The following is a 19,262-nucleotide window of genomic DNA, read 5'->3' as shown; positions in this document are numbered from 1 at the left end:
GTACAAGCTATAGCAACATTATAAACATACATAAGGAAAACACCTACAGAACTCCTGCAACCAACTCTGAGCTCTGTATCTCACTGAAACAACTCTGACCTAGCCACTGCCACTACCACCGATGGATCCTAACTCAAATATCAACCAGTTCACGAGATCCTGGTACTGAACAACTCTAAAGTCGGAGCTAATGAAATGGTCAATGGTTCGGGCTCTCTCTACAGCAGCCTGAGTCAAGGATCGCACTCTCTCCTGCACATCGGGTGAAGGGGCAGGGATGCCCTGAAAAGGCCCAGCCGGTATCTGATAAAGCTATGCCGCTAACCCTGGGATCTGCTCTCTGATCAAAGACTGGTTCACCGCTCGGTGAAGATGGTAGGGGATCGGGGATGATGCACCTGAAAGAACGGATGGAGGAACAGGTGGGCTCAAGGTGGAAGAACTGGGACCACACCCTGTAGGGAAATTCTTAACATCCGACACTGACCTTCGTACCCAACGGGGATGGGCACTAGGTCCTGACACACCTCCTGGTACAACGGGAGGAACAGGTGGGGGAGGCATGGGAGTCCCCTCAGCTATGACATCCAAAGTCCTCTCAGAGTCTGAATCATCTAAATCTGACTGGTTCCCCCGAGATGGAGAACTAGAAATCACTATAGGCCACTGTCAATAATATAAATATACAGGGAAGATACAACAAGGTTAAGGAAAGTCTATTAAAATATTAATAGATTCCAGGGTAACGCCGTCGGAACCCTCGACTGACTCTTAGGGTTGCTCCTCTAAATGAGTTACTAACTTACACTTTAGGACACACTTCCTACACCTTTCTAACTCAATCCTTAACCTAAATTAGGGACTTGAACCTGTAGCTCTGATACCAACTATGACAGCCTCAACCCAGGGGGCAGGGGCTGACGTCACCAAAATATAATAAATTATGATTATAATTTACTAAATAAAATTTATTATATAAACACGACCCCAAACCAGGAGCCGATGCAGATTCAAGTATTATTTAGGTTACAACACAACAACTAACTTATTCCATGATCCGACACCCTAACTTATTACAGCAACTCATCAAACCTCAGGGTCTGATACAAACTACCTCAGAGGAGCCGGGACCGAGGGGGCTGATACTCTATTCTGCCCTGGTCTTCTAGACATCTGCAATAAATAGATACAAGACAAGCTGCAAGGGTGAGCAATCAATTTCTCAACAGTACCACTATATGAATAACAAGTAAAATAGTGTATATAAAACAATATAGGAACAGCTATCAGAACTAGTTTACGAAAACAGGTAAAACCGATATAAACTGGATATCAAACTAGCATGCTCTGAAAAACAATATCATCCGTAGTGTGTTGTGCAAAAATACCAAAGTCCAATTTTAGCATGCCATTTTCTTTCCAAAACCACTGTCCCATTACTGGAACCATAATCATCTGTCCCGTTACGGGGACCACAAACTATTTGTTCCGTTACCGGAACAATTAAACCAAAATCATATATATAATTGGACGAATCCTAGGGACAACCAATCAGTCTATCCCACCACAATTTGTTCGGTATCAGAGCTACAGGTTTAAGTCCATGATTTAGGTTAGGACTAGAGTCGGAAAGGTGTAGGAAATTGTATTCAAAGGTGTCATTCAGCAACTCAATAGATGAACGAGTCTAAGAGTCCAGTCTGGGGTTTCGAAGGAATAACCCTGGCATCTATTGAGGTTTTGTTGGAACTGCCCTAACTTTTAGTGTCTCCCTCGTATATATGTATTATTGACAACGTCCGATAGAGATTTCTAGTTCCCCCTCTCGAGAGAACGAGTCTGATCATGAGAGTTCAGATTTTGAGCGGAACTTTGATATTTTGGCTGAGGAGACACCAGTGTCATCTCTACCTGTCACTTATCCTATGCCTAGTAATGTTGTTGGACCGTGTGTGTGACCTCGGTGGGTTCAAATAGTATGTTATGATAGTAGTCGATGGCTGCTATAATAGCCAAGTTTTGTTGTGTGTAGATTAGTACTGTTGTTGTATCTTGAACCCTTATATGTACTTCTTAAGTTACACTTTGTTTTCTAGAATGTTACTATACCTTCTAATAAGTTGCTTGTTTTCCCGTAAGAAGGTCAAACTCGAAGTAAGCAAACCCAGGGTTGTGTTGATTTCATTATAACCCAGATTCTCCTCCCTATCCATTAATTTTCTGTTTAAACATTGTTTCTTTCCTCAGTAATTTTATCGGTTGATTGAGACATACAATGCATATGATTTGACTATTTGTCTGTGTGATAAAAGGTCAAGTGGGACGCCACCTAATTATGTCTTGTAAGCTATATGGTACTAAGACTGGACATCTTATATACTTATATGGTTGCTCTCAGTCATATCTACATATTATTCACCTTTCTTTCCTTTATAATTGATTCATTGATTTCAAAATTCTATTTGATATTTCATAGCAATGAATTTCATCAGTGACCTCTGTAGTTAGACAGTCCTAGTCATAGAAAGCAAACAAAAGTTGACTGTAAGAAGGAATAAAAGTTCTACATCAGGATGCTATTTCAGCAATAAAGGCAGCACAGAGGATTCATGATTCAATGGGGAAGGTTGCAGCCTTAGAAAAGTTAATTCAGTGGTTGGCGAATCACTTGCAGGTGATAGGAAATCACCTTTAGAAGAATGGTTAGTTGAAACTCGGACTAGTGTGCCTAGTAGAGTCAAGAGTTCCTTAAGTTTTACTTGGTTTACCAGTTTACTCTATGTAGTTTATGGCTGATATAGCCAACCAAGTTTTGTTGTATATCGTATTAGTTTAGTTGTTGTATTTTAGTAGTGGTGGGAAGTTAATCAGTTGTTGTTATATTGAGGAGCCATATTACGGTGTTTAGTGTCTTTATATTTCAGTTTTTTATGCACTGTTATTCATTATACTACTGTCGTTGTTGCTATTATTGCTAGTATTGTTAATCTAGATATCTTTTATAAATGGACCCCAATGATAAAGACATGGGTATTTTATCTGGGCAGCATTTTCCTGATACAGGTGCACCGTTTAAACAATGATATTTCTGTCATACATTCTCATTATATTTTTGAATAAATCCACTGCTATATTTTAAGAAAATGCCAGTCTAAAAAGCTACCTAGTCTAAAGAAAATAGAAGTAGTTTTGCTGGAAGTCCAGTTATAAATGAAATTTTAGATTTGTTGCTTCAACAGATGAATCTGTTAGCCCAACAACAACTATAACTCCAGCACCAACAACAACAACAGCAGTTCATCCAACAGCAGCAGCAACAGATTCAACAACAACTACTTCAGTTGCAGCAACAACATCAAGGAGTGAACCATGCCGTTAATTTTGAACCCTTCCAGAAATTAACGGCCAGGGAAAATGGAAGTAAGAAACGAAAATTTGGTGTTGTAGAAGAAAAACAAAATCAAGGGGAATCTAGTCTGAAGTTTCATAAAAAGTTTGGTAGGAATAAGGATCGCGAATTTAGAAGACAAAACCTTTCTCAGAACAAGCTTAGTAACACCTCAACCAGTTCTAATCGAGTCATGTCGGTCAGGCCACCAATATCAGAGTGTAAGCAATGTGGTAAAAGGCATGGTGGAGTGTGCAAAGCGAATATTGAATGTTTCAAGTGCGGACGAAAATGACACTATGCGAGGAAGTGTAGAGTGGAAAATCCAAGAGTCGCCTGTTATAATTGTGGCAAGGTAGGACATCTTGCCAAGAACTGTAGGAGTGTTTCTCAAGGTAGTATGAGAGGTAGTGCATCGAAAGGGCTGACATCCAATACACCAAGGCTAGGACTTTTAAGATGATAAAAAGGCCAACTGCTCGAGATTCTAATGTGGTAGCAGGTACACTCTTCCTTAATTCCAAACCTGTTAAAGTATGCAGAATGTCTAAGTTATGTATATCAAAGTATTGTGTGGTAGATTGGATTTAGTGTTGGAATATTTAAATGAACCCTTAATTATAGGTGGCTAATCAAGATAAAGTACCAGTAAATCAGTTCTGTCCTATATGCCCTCTAGAAATCATAGGACATTCTTTTATGTCCGGATTAATACCTTTTGTTTCAGGAAAATTTGGTATAATCTTAGGAATGGACTGGTTGTCCTGTCATAAGGAAAAGATTGATTTCCAGAAGAAGCAAATTGTAATATTTATGGAAGCCAATATTAGGCTCAGTTTCCAAGGGCAAAAGCAAAATAAGAAGTTTCTTTCAACCATACAAGCAAAAGAGTTCTTAAGACAAGAATGTAAGGCATATCTAACTCAGGTAGTGGATATTAAGAAGGAAGCACCTAAGTTGGAATAAATTTGGTAGTACATGAATTCCCAGAAGTCTTTCCAGATGAATTATCAGGACTACCCTAGACCGTGAGATAGAAATTCCCATTGATTTAGTACCCAGAGCAGAACTAGTTTCAAAGGTTCCGTATTATATAGCCCAGTAGAGATAAAGAAATTAGCTTAGCAACTTTAGGAATTGTTGGACGAGGAAGTGATTAGGCCAAGTGTATCCCAGTGGGGTGCCCCCAGTGTTATTTGTAAGGAGAAGGTCAGAAGTATGAGGTAGTGTATTGATTAATGGGAGTTAAATAAGTATCCTCTACCCAGGATCGATGATTTATTTGACCAACTTAAAGGAGCGTGTTGTTTCTCGAAGATTAACTTAAGATCAGGCTACCATCAGTTAAAGATCAAACATGAGGTCATACCAAAGACCGTGGTTAGGAAGAGATATGGATATTACGAGTTTTTAATAATGTTATTTGGATTAACAAATGCACCAGTCACCTTATGGATTTAATGAACAGAGTGTATAAGGAGTACTTGAATAAGTTGTAATTATATTTATTAATAACATCCTCATATATCTAAAAACTAAGTAAGCCCATGCATAGCACCTGAGAATTGCCCTACAAAGGTTAGGAGAGAAGCAACTGTATGCTAAGTTTTCAAAGTATGAATTTTGGTTGGGATTAGTAAAAGATTATGATTGTTCCATTAACTACCACCTAGGAAAGGCCAATGTAGTGGTAGATGCCTTAAACAGAAAAGAAAGATTGAATGTGATTAAGATCGCTGAGGAGTTAGTGAAAGAATTGGAAAAGTTGGAAGTTGAAGTACGAGTACCAGAAGTTAATAAGGAGTAATTGTATGAGATTACTTTCTAGCCTGAACTGACAAAAAAGATTAAGAAATGTCAGGAAGAGGTAATGGATCAAGGATTAGACAATTTAACTGGAGAAAAAATTTGTACCCAAAAAGACAGCAAAGGTATATTAATATTTTCTTCTAGAATATGGATTCCCAATATGACTGAGATGAAGAATGAGATCTTGTGAGAAGCCCACAATTCTAGGTTTTCTATTCACCCTGGAAGCACTAAAATGTACCAAGTTCTGAAGAAGAACTTTTGGTGGCCAGGAATGAAAAAGGAAATAGCTGATTGGGTTAGTAAATATCACACTTGCCAATCATTAAAGGCAGAACATCAAAGGCCAAGTGGATTATTACAACCGTTAGAGATTCCACAGTGGAAATGGGAAGACATTGGGATGGATTTTATAGTGGGATTACGAAGGACTAAATCGAATCATGGTGCTATGTAGGTGATTATTGATAGGTTGACTAAGTCTGCATATTTTCTTCCGATCAATGAAAGATATTCTTTAGATAAGTTAGTTAAGTTGTATTTGGACAAAATTGTGACCAAGCATGGAGTCTCTGTTTCAATTGTGTCTGATCGAGATCCAAGGTTTAACTCGAGGTTTTGGACGAAATTCCAGGATTTTTTGGGCACTAAGTTGAAGATGAGTACCGCCTATCATCCCCAGTTAGATGATCAAAGTGAGAGGATGATTCAGATGATAGAAAATATGTTGAGAGTATGTGCTTTGGATTTTAAAGGAAACTGGGTTGATCATCTGCTATTGATTGAGTTTTCCTATAATAATAGTTATCAGGCCAGTATAGGAATGCCACCCTACGAAGCCTTGTATGGACGTAAGTGTAGGTCCCCACTTTATTGGGATGAAGTAGGAGAAAAGAAGTTGTTAGGTCTTGAGTTAGTTCAGCAAACCAAGGATGCAGTGGTATTGATTCAGAAAAGATTGGAAGCAACTCAGGATAGGCAGAGGAAGAACGCGGACTTGCATCAAAATGATATGGATATAGAAATAGGATCGTTGGTATTGTTGAAAGTGTCACCTTGGAAATGATTGGTTAGATTTGGACAGAAAGGTAAGCTGAGTCCTAGGTATATCGGACAGTTTGAGGTATTGAGAAAGGTAGGTAAAGTTGCCCATGAATTAGCGCTACTGCTGCAGCTGTAACATATCCATAACATGTTCCACGTATCTATGTTAAAGCGGTATATCCCTGACTCGAACCAAGTCATTAAGTATGAGCCAATCGAGCTTCAGCCAGATTTGTCCTACTTCGAGTGGCCAATCCAGATCCTAGACCGTAAAGAGAGAATCCTTAGGAATAAGTCTATTCCTATAGTAAAAGTACTTTGGAGAAATCCTTGGGTAGAAGAGTATACTTGGGATTTAGAGTCAGATATGATTGATAAATATCCTCACTTGTTCACTTTTTCAGTTAGTTAAGATTCTGAGGACATAATCTTTTAAAGGGGGAAGGTTATAACGACTCGTATTTCTGTATTATTAAAAGTGTAATTATTGAATAATTAAATAAATAAAATATGTTTATTGGTTCTATCAACTGTGTGTTGCACTTATTATTAATTGTGTGTGACTTATTGGTGTACGTTGATTATTTATATAATTAATTGTTGAGCAGTATTGTTTATTTTTACTTTTAAAAATGATTTTTTTAGAATTTATTTTCATAAATATTGGAATTATCTTTAAAATTATTTTTATGGCTTTATAATTTCAATAATGATTTATGGGAATTTATAAAATTTAGAAAATAATATTTCACCAATTATTGATCCCTAAATAATTTTCTAATTGTATTTAAGTGTAAATTCAGTATTAAATTCAAGAATGTTTTAAAAATCACAAAACTCATATTTTCTTAAGTTTGGAATATTTTGAGAATTATAAAATTAGTTCTGAAAATTTTGGATTATATTTACCCGCACGTTTGTTCGTTAAACCGTAAAATGCGGGTACGATGCGCGATTCAGAAATGATTTAAAAATATAAAAAATTTATTTTATTAGTTTCTAATTATTCTGGGAATTTTAAAACTAGTTTGGTAATTTTTCGGGTTTTATTTACCCGCACCTTAGTCCTTTAAATTGCAAATTTCGGGATAAAACCAGGTTTGCAAGAAGTAAAAAGGACACGTGGCACAATTATTTATATGTGTCAACCTTGTAGAATCCAGTTGTTACGTGTCAACTGCTGTTTTTTTGATTTTTTTTAAAAAATAATAATAAAAATCAGATAAACACAACCATTTCCCATGTAACCATTTTCACTCTCATCAATTTCTCAGTTTCATTCTCTCTCACTATCCCTCACGAGCTCTCACCTCTCTCTCGTTTAATCTATCACCTCTCTCTCTCTCTGTTAATCTCTCGATCCCCTCTCTGTTTCTCCTTTAATTTCCCGATTCTCCTCCTGTTTCCAGTAATTTCTTTTTCGGCCACCGTTTTGTTTCGGTTTTGTTCCTGTTGGTTTATATATATATATGTGTATATATATGTGTGAATCGTGTGTGCATATGTGTGAATTGGGTGTGTGTGGCGCTTGAAGCACGTGTGCCTGTTGATGTGTTTTGTTCGGCTAATATTATTTTATTTTTATTATTTGGGCTGTGCGTGTACTGATTGGACTTTTTATTATTTTCTGCAGAAAAATAGTTGATTATTTTAATGAAATAAATTCATTTTTTGTGCGGGAAATTAAATCGGTTAAATTCGTATGGAACCCCGCATTAATCGGGCACCGACAAATTTTACCGCCGTCGACGATGAGCCTTGGCGAGTCGACGGTGGACAGTGATGAATATTTCTGATTCCTACCGTTATAAATAATAATAATTAGTTTGTAAAATTATTTTTCAAATTACAAATAATTAACGTTTGTGTCGATGTTTGGGTTGCGAAATTGATTTGGTTGTTGTTGGTTGCGTCGATTATGTTTCGACAGGTAGTCCGAGATTTTTGAGAAATTATTTTTGAAAATACGGGAACGTATTCTGTATATTATCGGGAATACCAATCGAACGTATATACTTATATAATTAAAATATTTTACAAAACCTACTTGCCTGTCGTGATAAAATATTTTGTAAAATATTTGACAACCCTATTTCCCGAATTGACGGGTATATGTATTTTCCGAAAATGATTATCGAACCCAGTTTTGAGTACCTGAACCCTAGTTGTTATGTGTAATAATACGTGTACTTACGAGTCAGGACTTGATATCGTTCGGGTAGAGTTGATAGCGAGGATATGTCAAGCATAACTGGTCGTCTAACGTAGGGTATTTCAATTCTGTAGGTTCTAGTCGGAAGACCCGAGTGTTGAAGTAGGACTAAGGATAGCTTAGTGGTCAGTTGACAAGCTCAGCAAGGTTCCAACCGAAGGACCCCGAATGTTGAAGTTGGATCCAGGATAGTCTAGTATTTAGTCGATAAAGCTCAACAAGGCAAGTACCCCTGAACAAATCTTTTGTTGTTCAGTAATATATGAATAACTGTTGATTTAAATTGCGTAGTGGAATAGTACGTTTTAAGTTACGTATTCCATATATTTGAAAATGTTTGTTTAAATTATGTTTTGGGGAAAAATAACTTCTGAAAATGCCTATCTCTAAACTGTGATTAATATGGAAAAGGTTTTGGAAAGTGTGCTGCGATAGAATTGTTTGAAAAAGATATAAGTAAGAGTTGTTTAAAAACTAGATAAAATGAATCAGATATTGGACAACGGTCTTACGTGGCTAAGTCGGTTGCGTGCCCTATTTACACCGCTTAGTCCAGCATAACTTATCAAAAACCTAGCTAGTCTCTGCGGATCCCGTACAGATAAATTGTGTGATAGCCCGATCAGCTATCCTAGACGAATTGTGTGATAGCCCGATCAACTATCCTAGATAAATTGTGTGGTGGCCTGATCAACCGTCACTAGATAACGTCCAATATATATATATATATATCTAATTTTGGTTTTGTGGATTCCTGTTAGGAGCAATTGATGATATCAAATAGAAACTTTCAGAAGCATCAACGGATGATGATTACATCAACGGATGATAATGACATTGACGGATGTTGATATTCGACGGATAATGGTATCAACGGATGATGATGTCAACAGATGATGAAATCATTATTTGTCACATCAATTGATCTTTGAAGAGGAAAAGGAAACAGGAATTTCAAGTCGGTGGAGGACTTTATCTCGGAAGCAATAGTATAGGTTTCCTTGTTGTTAATAGAATATAATTCCTTATACATTGGTAGTTGTGCTCTCTAAAAAGCATAGTTTAGGTTCATGCTATAGGTATTGCGATATTGTTATATCTTTTGTATAACCTAGCAGCTCTCAAGGATATTTGTTCATCCTTTCAAGAGAGTACTTGTGTAATAAGTTTTTATAAGATTGATATAAAAACTGTTGATTCTGTTGAAGCTTTGGGTAGTTGATCATATTAACTGTATTCACCCCCCCCCTCTACAGTTGATTAAGGGCCTAACAATTGGTATCAGAGCTTGCTGTTAATGTACAAACAGTTTAAGATCTGAAAATTGATCAACCATGTCAGACAAAGGAGAAGAAGAAACACAGAATCTGGATTCGAAGGCACAACCCCCAACCACATCACAGATAAGCAGCAATATGAGTAGGTATAAAGCAATCAAGGTGCCCATCCTGCAAGTACATGAATATCCAATCTGGAAAGTCAGGATGGCCAGGTGTTTGGAAGCCACATATTCTGAATACTTAAGCAGGATCTGCGATAGTCCTCATAAACCAATGAAGGTAGCTGTTTCGGTTGCAGGAGAGCCAGAGAAGATGATAGACAAAGACAGGAAGGACTACACTCCTGAAGATATCTCATCTATCATGAAGGATGCTAAGATTAGACATATCCTGCACAGCAGTCTTGATAGTGTTATGTCCAGTAGAGTCATTGGATGTAAAACAGCAAAAGAGAAATGAGATGCTTTAGAAGTAAAGTGTCAAGGTACAATTGCTATCAAGAAAAACAGGAGGACAGTGCTTACTCAAGAATATGAGCACTTTGACTCAAGGAACAATGAATCCCTAACTGAGATCTATGACAGATTTCAGAAGTTATTGAATGACTTATCCCTTGTCAATAAAGAATATGATTTGGAAGACTCAAACTTGAAGTTCCTACTTGCCCTTCCTGAAACGTGGGACTTTAAAGTCACATCAATCAGGGATAACTATCAACTTGACATCGCACCTCTAGACGAGATCTATGGAGTTCTTAAAACTCATGAACTGGAGATGGAGCAAATAAGCAAGAGGAAAGGATCAATACCTAGACCAGTTGCACTCAAAGTTGAAGATAAGCCAAAGGAGAGAGCTAGGAGGAAACGCTACTCCAAAGGAAAAGCCATGATTGCTAAGTCAAATACTGAATCATCAAATTCTGATGATAACTCAAATTCTGATACTGAACCAGATACTGATAGTGATCATAACAATAATGAAGATATAGATTAAATAGCTACCCTACTAGTTAAAAGTTTCAAGAAGATGCTCTACAGAAACTTTAAGAAAGGGAGAAGATTTTCCAAAAAAGGCTCCAGTTCCTCAAACTCTGATAAGAGGAACAACAAAAGAGATACTAATTGGAAGGAAGCTAGATCTAGACAACCTGACAAGTCAAAAGAGAGATGTTACAACTTTAATAGACTTGGACACTTTGCAGCTGACTACAGAAAACCCAGAGCTGAGAAAAAACAAGCTTTGATCTCAAAGAAGAGAAACTGGGATGATTCAACAGACTCAGATGATGGGATCAATTATGCTCTCATGGCAAATGCTGATGCTGAAACAAACACTACTAAATTAAAGGTATCTCAGTCTACTCTTGCATTTGATACTGATGATATCTATGAATTAAGATTATTTCTTAAAACTCTGCATGCTAGTTTTAGGGATCAAATCTTAGAGAACAATATAATCAAGAGTGAAAACTCTGTGCTTAAGAAATGGAATGATTACCTAGAAATTGAGCTGCTTTCCATGCTAAAATTTCAAAAAGAAAGAGATAATGTTGTTTTGTTAAAGAAAAATTGTTAGAAAAACATGCATATCTAGAAAAGGAGTTAGCTAAAGAGAGATATGTCATTAAACTTTGGACTAACTCGGGAAAGACAACTCAGGAAATCTTAGAAAAGGATTGTTGGGGATTAGGATTAGGATATTCAGCTAGATCTAATTCTGATAATAAAAGTGGAGAAGAAACTGAAAAAACATAACCAATAAAAACTGATAGTCAGGTCAAATTGAACAACGTTCAAATAAAGACCATTAAGTTAAATCCAAGTGCTAATAATGCTAAATCTATTCATGAGGAAGGTACTAACTCAGCACCTAGATCAAACTTAATTACTGAAAAGAATGAACAAGTTCACACCAACTCAGTAAATATTGGTTCAATGACTTAGAAACAGCTTAAGCAAAAGCTGAAGGATTTACACATGAAAGACAAGAGGAAAAGGTCTAGAAAAAATAGGTTTGACAAGGTAGGTGTTAATAAGAATGGAATCTATGTAAACCCACCTAATGCACCTAGAAAGACCTGTTCAAACTGTGGTAGCACTAATCATCTTGCTAATTATTGCAGGAAGAATAAAGAGATAAAAGTTGTTCCTTCTAAATCAGAGTTTAGGAATAGAACAGCTAGATATAAACCACAGAATCCTTGTTTTCATTGTGGTAGTGTTTGGCACTCTATTTATACATGTAAAGAGTATCGTATTTTATATTATGATTTTTATAAACTGAAACTCTCTTTAGTTAAAGCAAAATCTATTTCTCCATGTATAAATACTGATAGTAAGAATGTTAACATAAACTCTGATATGAAGTCATTTGCTGCATATGTTAACAAACTTAAAAAGGCCAAAGGATCCAAGCAAGTCTGGGTCCTTAAAAACACTAACTTATTCAAATTACTGATTGCAGGGTGATAGGAGGAATGCTCTAGTCTTGGACAATGGATGCTCAGGACATATGACTGGTTATAAATCCCTGCTATCAGAATTTGAGGAGAAGGCTGGCCCAAGCGTTTCTTATGGAGATGGCAACTTAGGAAAAATCTTGGGATATGGAAAAATCAAAGTTGGAAATGTCATCATTGAAAATGTAACTCTGGTTGCAGGACTCAAGCATAATCTGATCAGTGTGAGTCAAATCTGTGACAGAGATTACAATGTCAAATTTTTATAAGGAGCATTGTGAAATTGTCAGTAAGCATGATGGCAAGATCACATTGACTGGTGTGAGACATGGTAGTTTGTATGAAGCCACGATCTCCACAAGAACTGATAACTCAGAAGTTTGTCTACTAAGTAGAGCATTTGTGGAAGACAGCTGGAACTGGCATAAAAGTCTTTATCACCGCAACTTCAACAATATCAATGAAATTGTGAGGAAAGATCTTGTAAGAGGATTGCCCAATGCAGTATTTACTCCTGATGGCTTATGTGATTCATGCCAGAAAGCCAAGAAAAGGAAGACATCTTTCTAGAGTAAAACTAAATCCTCAATTCTTGAACCATATCATCTACTTCATGTTGATCTCTTTGGTCTAGTGAATGTTATGTCGATTGCCAAGAAGAGGTATGCACTGGTGATTGTTGATGAATTTACAAGATACACATGGGTGTATTTTCTGCACACCAAGGATGAATCTCCACCCATTCTTCTTTATCATGTGAGGGAGCTGGAGAAAGGATCAACATACAAAGTGAAGATCATCATAAGTGATAATGGAACTGAACTCAAGAATAGCTCTATGGAAGAGTTCTGCAAACTTAAGGGGTTAAAACAAGAGTTTTCCAGCTTCTGGAACTCCACAACAAAATGGAGTTGTTGAAAGAAAGAATAGAACTCTGATAGAAGCTGTAAGAACCGTGCTAGAAGAAGCAAGTTTGCCTACCTACTTCTGGGCTGAGGCTGTGCAAACTGCTTGCTTTACACAAAATGCAACATTGATCAACAAGTATGGAAAGACACCATTTGAGATGGTGAAAGGGAAGAAGCAAAATTTGAAATACTTTCATATATTTGGTTGTAAGTGTTTTGTTCTCAAAACTCACCCGGAGCAGCTTACCAAGTTTGATCTGAAAGCTGATGAAGGATTATTTGTAGGATATCCGTTGACTACAAAAGCCTTCAAAGTTTATAATCTGAGAACAAGAATAGTCATGGAGTCTATACATGTATCTTTTGATGACAAGAAGATAACAGGTCTAGAAGATGCAAATGACCATGACAAGTTGAGGATTGAAAATGAAGTACCTTATGCTGAACTTTTAAATCCTGACTCTGATACAGTAAGTACTGATATCACTCAAAGATCTGAAGTTCCACAAAATAATGGAAATTCTTCTGACAATGAAGCATATATTGAGGGGGAGCAAAATGACACAAATCCAGAGACTACTGTAAGTGATTCAACTCAAGAAACATCAGTAGAAAGATCATCAGACTTATCTTCCTCAAACTCTGATGAGTCAAATGCTGATAACAATGGGAACACTGATTTAGGGGGAGCTGTTGGGGCGAAAACATGCGCTAAAATTACACGCAAATATACGCGTTCGCAAGTATTATAAGATATAAATTAGATTCGTTCCCACAAGGACTGGTTTATGTTAAGTACAATTTATGCACTTATGCAACAATGATATAATTATTATTCAATGCTAAGACAAATAACAAATTGGGTTTTGATTAAACTAAGAGATTATACTAAATAGCATTAACTAAAAGAATTGAGGTTGAATTACTTATATGAGATAAACATGGGATTCTAACTTCATTACTACTTCATTCAAAGTCATTTTTCTTAACCTTAGCATGCAATGGTGATGACAACTAATCAGATAACACGAAACTAGTAAACGCCAACTTTCGTTGTATGAATACCCTACTACCAGACATCCACAAAAGAGATAAAACCTGAATAGACACCAATTATGTTGAGACCCTATATGTCTATAGAATTTGACAACATAGAGGTTTAATGAACAAGTTATCTATTGTGATTACAAAGGGCAAGTAAGATGGTTAAAATTACCTACGAATTATGCATAAAAAATACATGAACCAATGCTAGCATGGCAAGTTCTAAATCTCTGTATTCACTGTCGCTTCAATAGAGATTAACACGCTATCTTAATGTTAGCTACGCACATAAGACGAATAAGCATAACCAATACAAGGATATCAATCAATCACCACACACCAAGATATTGAAATAAATTAATTATAGAAATCCATAAGTAAATCCGTTAGAACCCCACAATAACAATTAGTTCACAATCGAACTCATCATCACCATGGGTTCCAATGAAATCATGATATAAACAATATAAAAGTAATAGGGTTCAAAGAAAAATCGAAAATGAGTATCCAAGTATCAACTATATTAAAGAAAACAAAAGTCTTCTTCTCCGTAGCCTTCCCGTGCTCTCTAGTCTTCTTATTGCTCTCCCCTCGCTCCATGGCGTTAAAAACGTCTTTTTATTGATATATATATATATAGGCTCCAGGATGACCAGGACTCTTAACACCTTCAATTTCTACTAAAATTAGGATTATGGGGCAAAAATCAAGGCGGGAAGGCCGCACTGTTTTGGCAGAAAGTCAGCGCGGGCGCGCTGGTTTTGGGGGCGGCCGCGCCTGACTTCTGGACTTTTCTGCAATTTATTCTTTTGGCCGTATCTTGAGTTCTACTCGTCAGAATTAGGCGATTCAACTGCCCACGCGAAGCTAACGAGATTCTCTATAATTTAGAAATGGCCTTGACTTCAGATTCTTGGTACTTTTCAGAATATTTCCTTGAGAAGCTTCTTTCTTCCTCAAACTAATGCCTGTAATGCAAAAACACAAAAACACATCAAACATACCAGATACTTGAGTCCAAAACATAAATTTAAGCCTGAAATGAAGCATTCCAAGTAGATATAAAATCCACTTATTACACCCCCAAACTTGAATCGATGCTTGTCCTCAAGTATAAACATACTCAAATCTACAAAACAAATCTAATGCATGAATGCATCTACGTGAATGCAACTAAATGATACTGCAATTGATCCCCTCAGAATAAGCAAAACCAAATGAATAAGTCGATGCCTCTAAGAATGCAATGACTTAAAACAGAGTTTGAATAAATACCACAAACCGACTCACAAACCGAAACGTGCGTGTGTGGCTTCTTAACAGATATACTCTCGATACTAGATTAATAATCATAACTTATCTATCATCAAAATAATCACAAGTTTATAAACAGAATAGATGTTAAACGCATAATGACTTGCAACACCTCCTTCCTACTAGATTTATACATGGATTTACGCTATTATAGAACACATAACAAATATGCTTATTTGACCATGCAATGAGTGAGGTCCCAAAAGACTTATATAATAATACCAATGTGGCGAGCGTTAGGTTAGCGGATCCTAGACTATCAAAGCCTTAGGTCACTAGGCACAAAGTCCCCTAAAACTTAAGTGCTCGAGTATTAAAGAGCTCACTCTTGATCAATTATGCATAACACATACTTTTCACTTTTTTCTGTTTTTCTATTTTTCTTTCTTTTTTCTCTTTTTTTTTCAATTTCTGAATGAGTGCATTTTGGTCCATCTCATTCAACCCTAGACTACTCATAAATTATGAGCCGGCTACTAGCCATTTGACGCCTAGCCTTATTCACAACAAGCAATGAAATCCAAGTTTTTCTCCAGCTTAAAAATCAGCATTCTTACGTCATTACGAGAATAACAACAATTCTAAATATAACCAAGTGATTAAATCTCAACAAATAAACAGGTATGATCATGATCTAGTTCGAAAGCAACCTATAAGACTTGAATTTTTTTTGGGCATGCAAATCAATTCATTAAGACATAAACATCCTTCTATTTGCCATCACTACACTCAAATCAACATCAACCAATCAATCAGAAATAGCTCAACCTAAGGGATCATGTTAAATGCATGCACATGCAACTATATGAACTCACATAAAAAACAAATAAAAATGCAAACAAATATGACCTAAATGAACAATCATGCAAAAATATGAATGAAATACACTAAACATGCAACATGAATCTATATGAATCTATATGAACACACACAACTAATCCTTACATTATCACCCCCAAACTTAAAATTTTCAATGTCCTTATTGAAGGTAATAATAAGTATTTCAGGTATACCTAGTTAGCGGGATGATCACCTTCTTCGGGTGGAGGATCAGGTGGCCAATCAACCTCGACACCAGTGTCTCGAAAAAAGTACCAAGAGCGTGTGTCAAATCTTCAGCAAAACGTCGGTGGATGACATACATGGTCTCAATACACCGAATCAACCTTCTATACTGCACATCACCAAGACCAAACTTATCAACTATCTGCGGTACACGAGAGGGACCCTCTGTAAGCACGGGAGGAATCGGCTAGTCACCCTTTAGATTATCATAGATATAATCCAACCCCTTGTCCGGGGGTGCACCTAAGAATGCATAACTCAAGTAATCTTGTAGTGGGTTAAGCTCAAGTGTGGAATCATCTTCAATAGACGGCTCGCGACGCTCCTGAGAAATTTTCAGCTCTGCTAACCCATGAGAATCGAATGGCATATCCAACTTCCTCTTTCATGGAGGTGCATTCAAAACCTGCAATTGCTCTGCTCCTTCTTCATCTTCAATAATTGATTCCCCTATTAAGGATCTCTCTAAGGTATCTGACTTTGGCAATTTCTCAAGTTTCGAATTCACTACAGAATCGACCATCTCTACTTTAAAGCATTCCTCTTTAGCCGTGGGTAACTTTCTTGCCTTGAACACATTAAAAGTGACCTTCTGATCATGAACCTTCATCGTAAGCTCTCCTTTTTGTACATCGATCATAGTTCGGCCTGTAGCCAAGAATGGTCTTCCCAAGATAATGGGAATTTTCTTATCTTCCTCAAAATCTAGAATTACAAAATCAGCAGGGGAGATGAGTTTTTCCACCTTAACCAAGACATCCTCCACTATTCCTCGCAGATAAGAGATGGAACGATCAGCTAGTTGTAATGACATGTATGTTGGTTTCGGATTAGGTAGACCAAGCTTCTTGAAGATAGGAAAGGGCATCGGATTGATGCTAGCTCCCAAATTATATAAATACTTGTCGAAAGACAAGTTTCCAATAGTGCAAGGAATAGTGAAGCTTCCAGGATCTTTAAGCTTCGGAGGCAACTTATGTTGCCGCACGACACTGCATTCTCCGTAAGAGCAACGGTCTCTAAGTCATCGAGCTTCACTTTCTGAGAGAGAATACCTTTCATAAACCTCGTATAGCTAGGCATCTGTTCAAGAGCTTCAACGAAAGGTATGTTGATATGAAGTTTCTTGAACACCTCCAGAAACTTAGCAAATTGCTTATCCAACTTCTGCTTCTACAGCCTTTTAGGAAAAGGAGGTGGATGATAGACCTGTTTTTTCCCTGTATTACCCTCAAGAGGAGTGTGTTCCACAGTTTTCTTCCTTGATTCCACTTCTGCTTCCTTTTGCACATCTTCTTCAGCTAAAACTTTAGATTCTGGAACTTGAGATTTTTCAGGGCTTGTAACCTTCCCAGACCTCAATGTAATTGCTTTAACCTGCTCTTCTGCTTCCCTCTTTCCTAAAACTTCTGCATCACTAGAAAGCATTACTAGTAGTCGATTCAATTAGGCGTTAGCAATTTTTCCTATCTGGTTCTCTAGAGTCTTGATAGAATCAGCATGGCTTTGACATATAAGAGCCTGGTTTTTGCACATAAGCCTCAACTCCTCCAATTCATATTTTTCATTCAAAGATTGACCTGCATCATGAGTTTGTTGTTGAAGTTGGAGTTGTTGTCTTGGTGCAAATTGTTGCTGAAAACTAGTAGGGTTGAATTGTTTTTCTCCAAACTGCTGGAACGGCTGTTGCATCGCATTCTGATTGTTGCTCCATCTGAAGTTAGGATGATTCCAGTTGTCAGGATGATAAGTGTCTGTAACTGGTTGCCGCGATCTCTGAAAGTTACTCACAAACTGAGTTGATTCACTAGATATAGCTCATTGCTCCATCGCATGCGAACCTGCACACTGCTCACAAACTCTGGTTATCTGATTAACACCATATTTAACCAGAGAATCGATCTTCATAGACAACGCCTTTAGTTGAGCAGTGATAGTCGTAGCTGTATCCACTTCAAGAACTCCTGTTACCTTGCCCTGTGGCAATCTCTGGGTTGGATACTTATATTCATTAGCAGCCATTAGTTCAATTAGATCATAAGCTTCCTCATAACTCTTTGCCCATAATGCTCCACCTGATGCTGTATCGAGCATGTGTCTTGACTGTGCTACCAAACCGTTATAGAAGTAATTGATGATCATCCAATCAGGCATTCCATGATGAGGACACTTCCTAAGCATCTCTTTGTCACTCCCAAGCTTTACATAAAGATTATCCCGTTCGCTGTGCAAATTGAGTAATAGCGTTTCTGATTGCAGCTATCTTCGCCATAGGGAAGAATTTAGTTAGAAACTTCTGAGCAAGATCCTCCCAAGTGGTGATAGAACCTGCTGGTAGAGAATGTAACCAGCACTTAGCTTTATCCCTCAGAGAGAATAGGAAAAGCCTCAGCTTTATAGCATCTTCAGAAACTCCATTGAACTTAAAAGTGTCACAGATCTCGATGAAATATCTGATGTGCATGTTGGGATCTTCCATTGAAGAGCCCCCAAACTGGACTGAATGCTGCACCCATTGAATCGTGCCAAGCTTGTTATCAAAGGTATTAGCTGTGATCGCTGGCCTGACAATGCTAGATTTAATGTCAATGATCTTGGGTTGAGAAAAATCCATCAAATCTTTCGTTGGTGTTGCTGGATCTCCCATTGTAATGAGTACCTAAAACACAAACAAGTAAACCGTGAAAGTACTAGAATCCGAGTCAGTGAACTTTAACGACCACTGATGACAAGCACATAA

General features: G+C 37.2%; 1 non-coding gene across 1 annotated transcript; it reads left to right on the top strand.

The window, feature by feature from the left end:
- Positions 1 to 18,674: 18,674 nt before the first annotated feature.
- Positions 18,675 to 18,779, top strand: LOC141698747 (small nucleolar RNA R71). Its single transcript, XR_012565251.1, has one exon. It is a non-coding gene; the product is annotated as a small nucleolar RNA R71 (small nucleolar RNA).
- The last annotated feature ends 483 nt before the right edge of the window (positions 18,780 to 19,262 follow it).

This window comes from Apium graveolens, chromosome 11, assembly GCF_009905375.1.
Source record: "Apium graveolens cultivar Ventura chromosome 11, ASM990537v1, whole genome shotgun sequence".
In the NCBI taxonomy this organism is placed as follows: domain Eukaryota; kingdom Viridiplantae; phylum Streptophyta; class Magnoliopsida; order Apiales; family Apiaceae; genus Apium; species Apium graveolens.
The sequence above is the reverse complement of the archived record's forward strand: the minus strand, read 5'-3'. Positions and strand labels throughout refer to the sequence as shown.